This window comes from Mustelus asterias, chromosome 7, assembly GCF_964213995.1.
Source record: "Mustelus asterias chromosome 7, sMusAst1.hap1.1, whole genome shotgun sequence".
NCBI lineage: Eukaryota > Metazoa > Chordata > Chondrichthyes > Carcharhiniformes > Triakidae > Mustelus > Mustelus asterias.
In genome coordinates this window covers 15,474,800-15,491,460 of record NC_135807.1, presented here as the reverse complement: position 1 = coordinate 15,491,460, position 16,661 = coordinate 15,474,800, and the positions used below count along the sequence as shown (strand labels likewise).

The 16,661-nt window shown below is 45.8% G+C and overlaps 1 pseudogene across 1 annotated transcript; it reads right to left on the bottom strand.

The window, feature by feature from the left end:
* Positions 1 to 10,536: 10,536 nt before the first annotated feature.
* LOC144495578 (T-complex protein 1 subunit zeta pseudogene) lies at positions 10,537 to 15,660 on the bottom strand (annotated as a pseudogene). The gene has a single exon (XR_013498287.1). The product of XR_013498287.1 is annotated as a T-complex protein 1 subunit zeta pseudogene (transcript).
* Positions 15,661 to 16,661: the final 1,001 nt, after the last annotated feature.

Below are 16,661 nucleotides of genomic sequence, written 5' to 3'. Positions count from 1 at the left end.
CAGTCCAAAGATGTGCGGGTTAGGTGGATTGGCCATGCTAAAGTTGCCCCTTCGTGTCAGGGGGATTATCAGGGTAAATGAGGGTTACGGGAATGGGGCCTGGGTGGGATTGTGGTCGGTGCAGACCCGATGGGCTGAATGGCCTCCTCCTGCACTGTAGGGTTTCTATGATTCTATTCTATGATTCCACCCTGTCTCCTACACCTTCTCCCTTTACCCACTTACGTTATTGAGATTGCTATTCTTACTCATCAGATGTCTTTGCAGTTTCGAGGGTTTTAACTCTCATTCACTACATTTCCCCACGTATGACACACACATGTCAGGGGGACGTATTTTACACAGAGGGTGGTGGGGGCCTGGAATGCACTTCCAAGCAAGATGATTGAGGCGGACACGCTAGGATCATTTAAGACTTATCTAGATAGCCACATGAACAGACTGGGAATGGAGGGATACAAAAGGATGGTCTAGTGGGCACATGAGCGGCGCAGGCTCGGAGGGCCGAAGGGCCTGTTCCTGTGCTGTATTGTTCTTTGTTCTTTGAGCCTTACACCCTGATCTGCACCAGCACAATTGGCAAAACCATACTTCAAAAAATCATCTTTATTCTGCCTTGTTCCTGATTTTAATTTTTTGATTGCAGGCTGTTTCCTGAGGGCCCGACCGAGTGCATGTCTGTACAGGCGCTTGCTGCCAAATACACACACAGGGCGCACTGACCTGTTCATTCTGCCTCATGTGGTCATTTGCAGCATTGCAGCAATCATTTGCCCAGAGAGAAAACGGAAAAAAGGTCAAGGCGATCTTTGGGAATCATTTTTGTTGACCCGTTTTTCAACGTCCCGCGACCCACCCACGAGTCGCGACCCCCACTTTGAAAAACACTGTCACAGAGAACAATGCGATTAATAAGGAGCTGATCTGTTTGGGTAGCCTTGGTTGAGGAATAAATGTTGGGCCGGACAGTGGGAGAACTCCCTGCTTTTCTTCAAATGGTGAAATGAGGCCTTTAATGTCTACCCAAAGAGGGACACACAGCAACATCACTGACAACACATCGCCCCTTATACAGCAGATTATATACTAGAGCCCTGAAGCCAGAATGTTCTGCTGTGGCGGAGCGGGTGTTACCACTCAGCTAAGCCGGGGCAGCATGGTGGCACGGTGGTTCGCACTGCTGCCTCACAGCGCCAGGGACCTGGGTTCAATTCCCAGCTTGTCTGTGCGGAGTCTGCACGTTCTCCCCGTGTCTGCGTGGGTTTACCTCCAGGTGCTCCGGTTTCCTCCCACAGTCTGAAAGACGTGCAGGTTAGGTGCATGGGCTATGCTAAATTCTCCCTCAGTGTACCCGAACAGGCACCAGAGTGTGGCGACGAGGGGATTTTCACAGTAACTTCACTGCAGTGTTAATGTAAGCCTTACTTGTGACACTAATAAATAAACTTTAAAAGCTGACATATTATTGCCAAGCTATAGCCTGCATGTGACCCACTAATAATTGCTAATTATTTAATGCACTTGCCGTTTTATCTGAACCATGCCTCATGCCTGGGGAATGAACTATGCTGAGGAGTCAGTCTGTGAGAGCACAGAAAATATATTACCAACGATTCGCTGCCTGAGAGTTTGTCATTTCAGATAGAAAATCTCTCCCAACTTTGCGGCAGTGTTCACATTCCTTGATGTACAGCACCATCTAGTGGTTTCTATAGAATATAGCTCAAAATCAAAATGCAGTGACAGCTTTTGGGCTAGATTTGAGGACAACTGGTTAAAGTTGTGGATACTGTGGAAGACCCCAGTTTGGATGCTTGCTTTAAAGTTGCTGATTTTGATTGCACCTGCAGAGGTGGCACAATGTCACAGTGGTTAGCACTGCTGCCTCACAGCGCCAGGGACCCGGGTTCAATTCCAGCCTCGGGTCACTGTCTGTGTGTAGTTTGCACATTCTCCCCGTGTCTGCGTGGGTTTCCGCCGGGTGCTCCGGTTTCCTCCCACACTCCAAAGATGTTCCACCCCCCCCCCCCCCCCCCTGGTTGATTGGCCATGCTAAATTGACCCTAATATCAAAAGGATTATCAGGGTAAAAATGTGGGGTTATGGGAATAGGGTCTGGGTGGGATTGTGGTTGGTGCAGACTTGATGGGCCAAATGGCCTCCTTCTGTACTGTAGGGATGCTATGATTTATGCTGAGCTTAGTGTATTCGAGTGACAATGATCTCCAGGCCACATCTATTCTAATTTATTCAGCACAGTGCTTTCAGCTTTTAAAAGGCAGTGCATTAATCCATCACTGGACGGTCGGAGACTGGATGTAACCAGCTATAGGACTCCTCAAAATCCCAACACATCGAAATTGCCTGGGAAGTGTGAACTTCTGGTAGGCAATTCTCCAATTCCCAGGGACCCTCCAAAAAGGTCTCCAACTCTGTAGAGTTCAGATAGTTCCAACTAAGTTTAATAGTTACTCAAGAAATGTTAGACAGAAAAATCCTAGTCTCATTCCCAGTTAACTATACAAGTGACCTCCTGGGCCGTTTTACCCCTTCCCCAACCACCCAACTCTCCCCTGACCCAACTCTACCTCAGCGTTCAACTTCCCCCTGCTCCACTGACCCCTGACTACTCCCTAACTCCCCGACTTGACCTGACCCAACCTTCCTGACCCCACTCAGCAACATCCGAGAATACTCCCCCACACCCTAACTTCCCGTGACCACTCCCCTGACCCAACCACGCCCGTAACGCAACCTGATCTGACCTCACCTCCCGGTTCCCTCCGCACCTGGCCAACCTGAAACAACCTCTGTACCCTACCCACCTGCCACTCTATGCCCCCTCACTCATCTACATTACCCACCCCATCCCTTACCCAACATACCCCCTTAACCACCCTACCCACTTATTGACCTTGTGCCTTAGGCATTTACCAACACTATGCCCTCAGCGACTCAATCCTTTATCCAGCCTACCTCCTACACACCTTCCACCTTTATGCATCCAAATTACCCACCCTACCCCCTTACCCACTCACCTTACCTCATATCTAAGATGAAGATGCTGGATAGGCGTTATGAGAATAGGCATTGATGCCAACATTAAGAACCTGGACAAGCATAGTGAACAGTGTCAATTGTAAAAAAGGTTGCCTACTGCAGCCACACGGCACCTTTGGGAGTGGCCTGGCCAGCCAGGGGGACATGTCCACATTGATTATATTGGTTCATTTTTGAGCACAATGTTCTTGCTACTTGTTGATGAACATTCAAACTGGATGGAAGTGTTTGAGGTGAAGTCTCCAACATTGCACACTACAACTGAGAAATTACACCAGTGTTTTTCCACCCACAGAATGGCTGAGGTCATGAGGGCGCGATCTTACCAAAAAGAAACTCTAAGTCCAGGACAGGCAGGAAAATGGGAGAGTTTCTCACCCGTTTTTTGGGCAAGTTCAAATCTGTGATCTTATCCATTTGTCAAAAAACAGCAGAAACTGAAACTCGCCTGGAGGGGGAGGAGGCGGGGCCTATATCGCCTGAGAGCCGGCAGCCTGGATCAGAGGCTTCAAATGCGCATGTGTGCAGAAAGCTACATTGAGGGAATGAAGCAGAGTTAGTTATCCAGAGCACATGTTAAGAATGAGCACTGATATATATATATTGAACAATTAATTTGACCAATTGCACCCCACAGCTCTGACTAATAATGTGTTTCTGATTATCCTCCAGCAGGGATCCCCTTAGCCAGAGGGGAAGTGAATGGCGTTGTGCATGGGGGAGGACCCTGGCTGGCGATCACCTCGGTGTGTCAAGTTAGGGCTGAGGCTTCTGGGTCACTCTGTGGTGTGCACGACACATCCGTTAATGTACATCGGGTGGAGGCGGGAACATCCAAGGCCTCTGGCAAACGGAGGTGTGTGTGGTACCCAGGCCAACGCTACAAGGGTGGCGTCCGCAATGGAAAGCCTGGGGCAGGAAATAATCACCATGAACGCCCTGCTACTGCCACCCCCAAATCCAGGCACATGTCACTTACCCCAAAGAACAAAGAAAATTACAGCACAGGAACAGGCCCTTCGGCCTTCCAAGCCTGCACCGACCGTGCTGCCCGATTGAACTAAAACCCCCTACCCTTCCAGGGACCATATCCCTCTATTCCCATCCTATTCATGTATTTGTGCCTGGCCTGGACCATCATCGTCATCCTCCTCCTCCACCATGCCCTCTTGGGCTGCCTCCTTCCCAGCGATACCCAGCTAGTTGCCTTCCACCTCCTCCTCCTCCAGAAGGTCTCCACGCTGCTGAGGAGCCGGAGCCTCAATCAAATGTCAAAAGCCTTCTGAAAGTCCAAATGCACCACATCCACTAGTTTACCCTGATCTATTACACGAGTTACATCCTCAAAAACCTTCAGAGGTTTGTCAAACATGATCTCCCTTTCATAAATGCATGTTGATATTATCAAATGCCGTCGACATTTTCTTAATGTCCTGTTGCCACATCCTTTATAATAGACCATTACTTTCCCTACGGCCACTGTTAGGCTAACCGGTCTGCAAATCCCTGTTTTCCCCCTCCCACCTTTTTAAAAGAGCGGGATTACATTTACCACCTTCCACTCTGCCAGGAAGTTACAGAGTTTTGAATGATTGCGACCAAGTCATCCATTATTTTCATGGCCACCTCCTTTAATATCCAGAGATATAGTTACCAGATCTTGGGTTATATCGGCATTTAGTTAAAGAACAAAGAAAATTACAGCACAGGAACAGGCCCTTCGGCCTGCACCGACCATGCTGCCCGACTGAACTAAAATCCCCTACCCTTCCGGGACCATATCCCTCTATTCCCATCCTATTCATGTATTTGTCCAGACGCCCCTTAAAACTCACTATCGTATCTGCTCCCACTACCTCCCCCGGCAGCGAGTTCCAGGCACCCACCACTCTTGCCTCGTACATCTCCTTTAAACCTTGCCACTCGCACCTTAAACCTATGCCCCCTAGTAATTGACTCTTCCACCCTGTGAAAAATCTTCTGACTACCCACTCTGTCTATGCCCCTCAATCTTGTAGACTTCTATCAGGTCGCCCTCAACCTCCGTCATTCCAGTGAGAACAAACCAAGTTTCTCCAATCTCTCCTCATAGCTAATGCCCTCTATACCAGGCAACATCCTGGTAAATCTTTTCTGTGCCCTCTCCAAAGTCTCTCCATCCTTCTGGTAATGTGGCGACCAGAATTGAACACTATATTCCAAGTGCGGTCTAACTAAGGTTCTATAAAGCTGCAACATGACTTGCCAATTTTTAAACTCAATACCCCGGCCGATGAAGACAAGCATGCCGTATGCCTTCTTGACAACTTTCTCCACCTGCGTTGCTACTTTCAGTGACCTGTGTACGTACCTGTACACCCAGATCCCTCTGTCTATCAATACTCTTAAGGGTTCTGCCATTTACTGTATATTTCCCATCTGTATTAGAACTTCCAAAATGTATTACCTCACATTTGTCCGGATTAAACTCCATCTGCCATCTCTCCGCCCAAGTCTCCAACCAACCTATATCCTGCTGTATCCTCTGACGGCCCTCATTGCTTTCCGTAATTCCATCAGCCTTTGCGTCATCCACAAACTTACTAATCAAACCCTACAAATCATTTATATATATTACAAACAGCAAAGGTCCCAGCACTGATCCCTGAGGAACGCCACTAGTCACAGACCTCCATTCAGAAACACACCCTTCCACTGCTACCCTCTGTCATCTATGACCGAGCCAGTTCTGTATCCATCTTGCCAGCTCACCTCTGATCCCATGCGACTTCACCTTCTGCACCAGTCTGCAATGAGGGACCTTGTCAAAGGCCTTACTGAAGTCCATGTAGACAACATCCACTGCCCTACCCTCATCAATCATCTTCGTCACTTCCTCGAAAAACTCGATCAAGTTAGTAAGACACGACCTCCCCTTCACAAAACCATGTTGCCTCTCGCTAATCTGTCCACTTATTTCCAAGTGGGAGTAAATCCTGTCTCAAAGAATCCTCTCCAATAATTTCCCTACCACTGATGTTAGGCTCACCGGCCTGTAATTACCTGGATTATTCTTGCTACCCTTCTTAAATAAAGAAACAACATTGGCTATTCTCCAATCCTCTGGGACCTCCCCAGTAGCCAGTGAGGATACAAAGATTTCTCTCAAGGCCCCAGCAATTCCCTCCCTTGCCTCTCTCAGTATTCTGGGGTATATCCCATCAGGCCCTGGGGACTTGTCTATCTTAATGTCACTTCCCACTAGTCCCATTAATTTCTCCAGCACTATCTTTTGTAATACTAATTTCCTTCAATTTCTCCTTCTCACTAAAATCATAGAATCCTTACAGTGCAGAAGAGGCCATTTGGCCTATCAAGTCTGCACTGACTCTCTGACAGAAGAGTCCTCTAGGCCCTCCATTCCACCTGATCCCTGTAACCCCACACTATGGCTAATCAATGAGGGATGACTGTCCTCTCAGAGCTAATCTCGCAATTTTAAAATTGTTATATTATTCTGAACATTTCAATCTCCTGCCCAGCCTCATCAATCAGACTGGAAGATCCAATCACAATATTACACATTATTACCTTAGCCAATAACGTTCCACCTGTCAGCAGGAATAGGAAGTCATTAGCTCATTGCCCCTGTAGGTTCCTCCCCCGTTACCTAGGAAATGTAACACACGTCAATTCTGGTAATGAAGGCCACTGCTTCCAGCTGCGAATCTTAATTGGCAAAGGGAGTCATTCTGTGCCTGAATCCGGTCTCTCCTTATCAGATTGCGAAACTTCTCCAGCCTCGCTACCCATGAACGAATCAACTCCCTTACATAGCAGGCCCATGATTAAACTTGCTTTCACACATCTAAAAACAGATAAGAAACTGCCTTTCTGTGCTCCATTGTATTAAAAGACATTGGTCTGTCTACCATTGTATTTCCCATCATGCTGCATTCAGAATGAAGTTGGCCAAAGTGCACAATACACATATATTGAAAATCCAGTTTAAGCTTATAATACTTGGTTAACTTGTGGTCATACAGTTTAAAATACCTTTGCATTTTATAATACCTTTGCATATTTTGTTCCAGGCACATTGTGAATTCTCACTATATATAAGGCACTTTATAATTGCCTTAAGTTAGTCTACTTATTATAGTAAACTAAAATGAAGGGCCTCATACTAAGAATTCTATACTACCCCCATCAGGTCCACCATCTACAAGGCACAAGTCAGGAGTGTGATGGAATACTCCACCTACCTGATAGTAAACTAAAATGAAGGGCCTCATACTAAGAATTCTATACTACCCCCATCAGGTCCACCATCTACAAGGCACAAGTCAGGAGTGTGATGGAATACTCCACCTACCTGAATAAGTGCAGGTTCAACAATACTCAAGAAACTCAACACCTTCCAGGTAAAGCAGACGGCTCGATTGGCAGCCTTTCCACAAACATTCACTCCCTCCACCACTGATGGACGGTAGCAGCAGTGTGTACCACCTACAAGATGCACCGCACTCCTTACGCAGTACCTCTCAAACCCACGACTGCTACCATCCAGAATAAGAAGTTTAACAACACCAGGTTAAAGTCCAACAGGTTTATTTGGTAGCAAAAGCCACACAAGCTTTCGAGGCTCTGAGCCCCTTCTTCAGGTGAGTGGGAATTCTGTTCACAAACAGAACTTATAAGACACAGACTCAATTTACATGAATAATGGTTGGAATGCGAATACTTACAACTAATCCAGTCTTTAAGAAACAAAACAATGGGAGTGGAGAGAGCATCAAGACAGGCTAAAAAGATGTGTATTGTCTCCAGACAAGACAGCCAGTGAAACTCTGCAGGTCCACGCAACTGTGGGAGTTACAAATAGTGTGACATAAATTCTGATTCTAGGATCGCATGATAAAGACTCAGGAGGAAAAAAGCAGAAATATTTATGTGAAATAGTGTGACATAAACCCAATATCCCGGTTGAGGCCGTCCTTGTGTGTGTGGAACCTGGCTATCAGTTTCTGCTCCGCGACTCTGCGCTGTCGTGTGTCGCGAAGGCCGCCTTGGAGAACGCTTACCCGAATATCAGAGGCCGAATGCCCGTGACCGCTGAAGTGCTCCCCAACAGGAAGAGAACAGTCTTGCCTGGTGATTGTCGAGCGGTGTTCATTCATCCGTTGTCGCAGCGTCTGCATAGTTTCCCCAATGTACCATGCCTCGGGACATCCTTTCTTGCAGCGTATCAGGTAGACAACGTTGGCCGAGTTGCAAGAGTATGTACCGGACCTGCAGAGTTTCACTGGCTGTCTTGTCTGGAGACAATACACATCTTTTTAGCCTGTCTTGATGCTCTCTCCACTCCCATTGTTTTGTTTCTTAAAGACTGGATTAGTTGTAAGTATTCGCATTCCAACCATTATTCATGTAAATTGAGTCTGTGTCTTATAAGTTCTGTTTGTGAACAGAATTCCCACTCACCTGAAGAAGGGGCTCAGAGCCTCGAAAGCTTGTGTGGCTTTTGCTACCAAATAAACCTGTTGGACTTTAACCTGGTGTTGTTAAACTTCTTACTGTGTTTACCCCAGTCCAACGCCGGCATCTCCACATCATGACTACCATCCAGAAGGACAGGGTGCTATATATTTAAGTGGTTGCATGATTGCCTTAACAGCTGGTCACATGATTTGATGGTGATGTCATTGGAGTGTTTCATTTTCTCTGGACAGGCAGCAGCTCCTACAAGAAACCTGCTGCTGCTATTTTGAACTTACATGTGTGAAACATGGTCAGAATTCTCCGACCTTACCCGCAGCTGGGATTCTCCAGTTCCGCTGCAGCGAATGGAGATTTGACCGAGTGCCAAATTCTCTGTTCTCGCGGGCAGCAGTGATGGAGCATTTAAGAATCCTGGTCCACATCTTTTTCTTTTTGCTTAAAACCCATATCCTCCTAACATAGTTAGCGCATTACACAAGGCAGCAGACACTACAGTTCATGGCTGCCCTCAACTTTTATGCCACCGGATCCTTCTAGGCCACCAGCTGCGGCACCTCTGTGGCACCTCGCAGTCTTCCATGCACAAGTGCATGAGGGAGGTGATGGAGCCCCTACATGCCCGGGCTAGGCAATACATTACTTTGACCCGGGCCAGACCCAGCAGGAAGCCCGGGCTGCAGGGATCCATGGCCAGAGAGTTCCCTTCCAAATTACCCACCATCCCAAGTTGGAAATATATCGCTGTTTCTTCACTGTCTCTGGGTCAAAATCCCGGAACTCTCTCTTTAACAGCGCTGAGTGTGTACCTGTACTACAAGGAATGCAGTGGCTCAAGAACATAGCTCACCACCACCTCCTCAGGGGCAATTAAGGATGGACATTAAATGCAGGCCTAACCAGCGACACCCACATCCCATGAATGAATTTAAAAAGTGTCATAGCTGTACTAGAACAGCTTGGTTATGGATGTTGTTAATTCTGGAGCACAAGTCTTCAATGTTCTTACCAGGATGTTGCCAGGGCCCAGAGCATTTGCAGTATCCAGTGCCTTCTGATATCAAATTAGCTGAAGACTGCGATGCTGGGGACCTCAGGAGAAGACTAATATCCACATGGCAATTGGAGCTGAACGGGGTTGCAATGCCTCAGTTTTGCCTTTTGCATTGATGTGCTGGGTCCTACCGTTGTCAAGATAGGAGATGTTTATGGAGTCTCTTCACATGTTAGTTGTTTAATTATCCACCAACATCTGTAACTGGATGTGGCAGGACTGCTAAGCTTTGATCTGGTGGTAGGTTGTGAGATCGGCATACTCTGTCACTTGCATTCTGCTTCCACTATTTAGCATGCATTGTAGTCCTGTAGCTTCACTAGTATGGCACCTCAAGTGTAGGTATGTTTGATGTTGTTGTGACCAGAGGGATGACTACAACAACGATTACAGCAGCAAATACAATAATAACAATAATATTAGCGGTAAGATCAATTGTAACAATGAGAGTCAAGCATGATAGGAACATTGGTCAAGTTACAATTAAACACAGATACTGGTTAGAAGGCTACAGTGAGAAGCGTGGCGTGAACGGCCAGTAAGATTGCGCCCACAGAGTTAAAGTATAATAGTTAAAGCGTTGCAACTGTTGTAAGTTTATGAGAGGGGCGGCACAGTGGCACAGTGGCACAGTGGTTAGCACTGCTGCCTCACAGCGCCAGGGACTTGGGTTCGATTTCTGGCTTGGGTCACCGTCTGTGTGGAGTTTGCACATTCTTCCTCCCACAGTCCAAAGATGTGCGGGTTGTTTAGTGTCGGGGGGTCTAGCTAGGTTAAATGCATGGGGTTATGGGGATAGGGCCTGGGTGGGATTGTGGTCAGTGCAGAGTCGATGGGCCGAATGGCCTCCTTCTGCACTGTAGGGTTTCTATGAGTTTGGTATCTAAAGTGTTAAATAAACAAAAGTTTGTTGAAGTGAATTTGAGTCAACTCCTGTCCTTTGGTTTATTATACTAAACTAAGTACCTGGAAAGCAATGTAAGTTTGAAGCTGGATAAGACTGCTTGTTTTTATTATATGTGATGTCGCTGTTGCATGTTTACTCGCATCATCTGCAAGCGCCATTCACTTTCAACTTTAATAAAAGAGAGAAGACTCAGGTTTTACAAAAATTGATTATTTTGTCCGGTTTATTGGATCTCTTTATACTGAACTGCTTGTCTTTAATATTGCGTTCCATGAAAACAGCTCCTGGGAAATGACTAATTTTTATTCTTTCAACTGTGCTTAAAGTACCGGAAACTTACTCAATGCCTAATCTCATAAACATCTTGGCTAACAAGTCGCCAAACACTCCCAAGTGCTAAAAGCAGTCGCTGGGCTATAAATTGACAACTTACTCTATATATAAACAGTTCATTTTTCAGTTGCATTCTTTCGAGTGAGACTGTGGAAGCTAGGTTACAACAATTGTGAAAATTAAAGTTCCAGAATTGTCGAAAAAAAACCTCTGCCAAGTAATGGAAAATGTTTATCAGCATACGAGGCCTTCAGTGAAGCCAACGCTTACCTACTCAGGATAAGCGACTAAATCCAAACCTTGTGTTAGTTCCATAAACACTGCTTCCAACCTTGGCCACAGGATGGAAAATAAGACAATTCCAGAACAAAATACCAAAGAGCAAGATATGGGGACATATTATGCTAATGAAGGATTAGCAGGAGGCAGTTTTCTTATTGGATAAGGGCAAAAAGGTATACTATGATTGGTGGATATGTATGCAAATGAAGGATTAAAAAGTTGCTCGTTTCTCATTTGCTGTAATTAACTATAACTGCTAAATTGTCTGTATTTACCAACAGACCACTTTACATTGCATTACGCTGCACCGTGCTCTCACTTGTGCACAAGTATTTAAAGCTTGGAAATTGAGTATTCTGGGTTTAAGTGTTGTTTGTGGCCCAAAACCGACGATAAAACTTGCAATTCAGCAAAAATAATTCTGTCTCTCAGATTGGCTCCTCTAGTGGGGAATCTGAAATCAGTTAGCTGTGTAGCGTTGATTGAACTATACCTGGGGAGAGCTAAGACGAAGCTCCACAGTAGCTCCATATTTGAGAACCAGGTTAATACTCCCCTACCAAGAACCATCCCTCCATCTTTTATTCGTGTGATATACAGTCTGCAGACCCGGATGTCACGCAGCAGAGAGGAACTGCTGCAAGCTAGAAATTGTTCACGATTAGAACTGTAAAGGTCCCTGCGCTTGGAAACCATTTTATTTTGTTTTGATGGCTCAAGTAGGATTTTTTTAAATTGTCATTAAAAAACAGACGCTGACATCTTCCCAGGAGAATCTGCCGGAACAAGCAACCATGGTCCTGTTGGCAGAATGCCCATAATTTTTAGTCACGTCAGCAAAGGATTGTTGCTGCTTGTTTTTGGAGACAACTATCTTTGAATGATTCATAGAATCCCTACAGTGCAGAAGGAGGCCGTTCGGCCCATCGAGTCTGCACCGACTCTAAGACAGAGTATCCCACCCAGGCCCTATCCCCGTAATCCCACACATTTATCCTGCTAATCCCCCTAACCTGCACATCTTGGGACACTAAAAAGCAATTTATCATGGCCAATCAACCTAACCTACACATCTTTGCACTGTGGGAGGAAACCAGAGCACCTGGAGGAAATCCACACAGACACGGGGAGAATGCGCAAACTTCACACAGACAGTGACCCAAGTCAGGAATGGAACCCGGGTCCCTGGCGCTGTGAGACAGCAGTGCTAACCACTGTGCCACCCACTAAAGCTGTTTCATGATTTACAGTGTTACCTCTGACTATGAGACTGATGCCAATTGTTCTCAGAATAAAATGAACACAGAGCAGAAATGCTGCAGATAATTCCAGGAACAATAACTAGGCCTATTATTCACCCTGGGCCCTGCCATCTCAAGCCAGAGATTGAACTTGGACCTTTCCTGCACCACATCATAGATCAGCACAGATTAAACATAGTCTTGTATATGGGATCTGTTTTCATTTGTTACACACTAGAAACAATATGTTCGACGCCCCAGCGATAACGCAAGACATGAACAGTTTCACAACATTTCCCAATTTCCATCAGTCCTGCAATCAGCTTTAACTGGAAGGAATGTTGTGCAATGATACTTTAACTGGAAGGAATGTTGTGCAATGATACTTTAATATTCTTTGTAAAATGGCTTAGGTCAGCAGTAATATTTCTTGTCAAGCTGGACCCATGCAACCATCCAGCAAAACAGAAGATTCTACACACAGACCACTGACATTGTGTCCACGTTAAGATATGCACAGTCATGCAGAAGAAAAACTTTAAAGTACTTTGCATTCAAATGGATAGATCGCGCACCACAAAAAAAATTAGGGTGGGATTTTCTGGCTGCCTTCGGAAAAACCACATGTAAAAGGCCAAAGGCTTCGGCGGGACTGGAAAATCATGCCAGTGGCTCGTTGTGGGAAAACCCACCTCAGGACTGGGAGGAGGGGTGGGAGGGGGGGGGGGGTCTCAAAAGGGGACACTGGTCAGAAGGATTTACCAATCTGACAACCCGTTCTATAATAGGTAGTATTTTCTTAATCTGTAATAAATTGCAGAGAAGTAAGCCTCAAATTCATCTAAACTTTTGGAACAAAACCAAAATACTGCAAATGTTGCAAAACAGAGAATGCTGGAAAAACTCAGCAGGTCTGGCAGCATCTGTGGAACCTGAGTTAATGTTTCAGGTTCCTGACCTTTCATCAGTTCTGACCTCCTAAGTATTTCCAGCATTTTCTGTTTCTGAACTTATGATTAAATTGAAAAATAAAATTTGTTACACTTAGCTTTCAAAGATAGCAACATTCGATCATAGCAATAATTTTCTGAAAGTCTACATCATAATACATATCAACGTCCACTTGAGCTGTCTTCTGAACATTTCAAGCAGATTTTTCAGGGAGATTCGAATTATCTGGTATATATTAGATTATTTTCCTTTTTTTTTGTCCGAACAATTGACATTGTTTTGCCAATTATTGATGCGAGTTAAGGTTATCTAGGTTCATTTCACCGTTTGAAAAATTAGACATCACCTTGAATCCATCAGGCCTTCCTGTATTGGTGATTCCTTCACAAGGCATTGAACTGAAATAGTGCAGAAAAATAAAACTGGAGAACAAGGGCATCTTGATAATATTTATTCAATTTTGGTCATGACAACTTTCCTTATCCGTTCCAGATGTATTCACCCTTCATCATATTCTGTACATTTCCATGACTTCAACTTTGATCTGCATCAAATTCAATGGAGTCTTGAAATCAATGAGACTTTGATAATCCAGTCAGATCCATTCACTTTTTCTCTGAAATTATTCCAGTTCCAACAATCTCATCTACTAAGAGGAGGTTGCTTGCTACTGCAGTGCACGTATGTATCAACTGATGCTTGACACAAGCGGTGTCCCATATAGGAGTCTCCCAGTCGACTATTAACTCGCCACAGGATAAATCAATGCCCACTGGTAGTGTCGTTTGCTGTCCTTGGCTCAGGGCCTTTAACACAATCTCCTGAGGGTCATATCCTGCATTTTGGACTAATGTCCTTGGGATGATCAGAATGGCGTCAGCGAAAGCTTGAAATCCAAATCGTGCACAAGCACTGACCTTATCACGGTAATGCAATAACTGACTTGCGATGCGTATTTCAACAGCGCCTGCTCCAGGCATGACAGCGCCATCCTCGATGGTGTTCTTCACGGCTCGCATCCCATCCCGGATAGCATCCTTGATCAGGGTAATTGTGTGCTTATTGGGTCCTTTAATAAGCAGCGTAACCGATTGGGGGTTATCACACTTTTCAATAAAAGTGTACTTGCTGTCTCCTAGTGTCTCCTCATACACTAGTCCCGCGTGGCCCAAGCACTCTTCACTCAGGTCCTGCACAGAGTTCACTGCCAGACCTCCACATGCCAGTGGCAGCCTCTCCATGTTCCTCCTCTTGGCTCTTCGCAGGGCTACAATTCCCTCCTTTGCAAACATCTCCAGTGACAGCGGGTCAATGCCTTTCTGGTTGATCACAACAAATCCTTTGTTGGAGTCACCGCACACCTTTCTCTTCAGTGCAATGATGGTCTTCACTCTTTCCTCAATGAACTGTCGCTCAGCTTTCACAAACCTTTCCCTCTCCTCCACCGTCTTGTAAAAGAAGCCTGAATTGACTTCTGTTTTCTCGTATTCGAGGGAGACATTCAGGGTGAGGATGTAGGCATCCTCTAATCGCTTCTTCATGTCAGGATGGCGAGCTCCGTGATCTAGAACCAGCCCTTTGACTAGGATCGTGTCGCAGTCTGTCTGCTGTTGCATCTCCATTATTTCCACCAGGTTCAGGTCAATGGGCTGCCTGTGCTGATGAATGGATGTCACTGCTTCCACCACCAGATCCGTCAGGAGATCGGCCAACTCTGGGTGAACCTTGGTCCCAAGCGAGGTCCGAGCTACTTTCTTCCTGACGAAGCCATCATCATCTTCCCAGAGTTCATCCAGGCAGCATATTGCTTCTTCCTTGGCTAATTCCAACCCTTCTACGATGACTCGTGGATGAACCCCCTCTGAGATGTAGCGTTGAGCCTGTTTCAGGAGCTCCCCAATGATTAGCACAGCAGAGGTAGTTCCATCTCCCACAGTGTCATCCATAGCAGCCACCGCCTGGGCAATGAAGGAGGCGGTGGGATGTTGCAATTGCATCTCCCTTAACAGCACACCGCCGTCTTTGGTTAGTTTGATGTCTCCGGCGCCGGAAACTAACATTTTCATGGTACCTTTGGGTCCCAGGTTTGTTTTGAGCAGTTCCTGCAGCGCCCTGGCTGCACAGACATTAATACTGAGGGCCGTCTCTGCTTTCCTGATCAGAGATATCATCATAAACGGCGAAAGTGGCTCGACTCTCTGCAAGTTTCGGGCGCGGTTACATACAAGTCACTTTCGGGACAGACTGTCTCTCTCTCCTTAACGAGAGTTGTGCCCAGGGAGCGGCCTCAACACTGACACTGTTTGGACTTGTATTGCTTTCCGGGTTGCATTATAACCGCAATCATCGGATCACTTTTCCGACACGTCTCACATTGCTGGAAATCTGGCAAGCCTCCTGCCACGCACAAACTTTGAACTCTGATGCATGACGAAGCCATTGGCTAATGATGCGCTCCAGCCACAGATATACCATTCAAACGCAACATTATCATTTATTTATTCTCTTCTTGGCAATTTCTGCCCACCAGGGTGAATGGGGTAGTGTGTGTGTAACATGTAGCGTTTTTAATACTGTCTTCAAGTGGGAAGATATAGTTGTATAACTGAAAAAAAAGTTTATTGATTAGTGTCACGAGTAGGCTTACATTAACACTGCAATGAAGTTACTCTGAAAATCCCCTAGTCGCCACACTGGCACCTGTTCAGGTACACTGAGGGAGAATTTAGCATGGTCAATCTAATCTGCACATCTGGGGAAAGAAACCATAGCACCCGGAGGAAACCCACACAGATACAGGGAGAACGTGCAAACTCCACACAGACAGTGACCCAAGCCAAGAATTGAACCCGGGTCCCTGGCGCTGTGAGGCAGCAGTGCTAACCACTGTGCCACCATGCTGCCCTTTAACCTACCTTATATTAAGCTGATCTTTCTCTTTACCCTAGCTCTGACTGTAACACTACATTCTGCACTCTCTCCTTCTCTATGTACAATATGCTTTGTATAGAAGCAATACTTTTCATGATATGCTAATATACGTGGCAATAATAAATCAAATCAACATTAAAGGCTGCACCTGCTGCTGTTTCAGTGTGAAATCCTGCTCTCTGTCTCTCTGGTCGGAATGTTACAACAGTTCACGCCGGCAGGATTTTCCTATCACACTGTATTGAATGGAGATTTGGCTGGCTGCCAAATTCTCTGACCTTGCTACAGCGGCAGTGTGGCGTGAAGGCCGGTAAGATCGCATCTTTAATGTTTCCTACAGTGCTACTTAATTGCCCAGATCTTCCATCTCCGGATAGTCAGAGATGAGACATACTGCGGAAACATGCTACGGAACCCCCCAGAA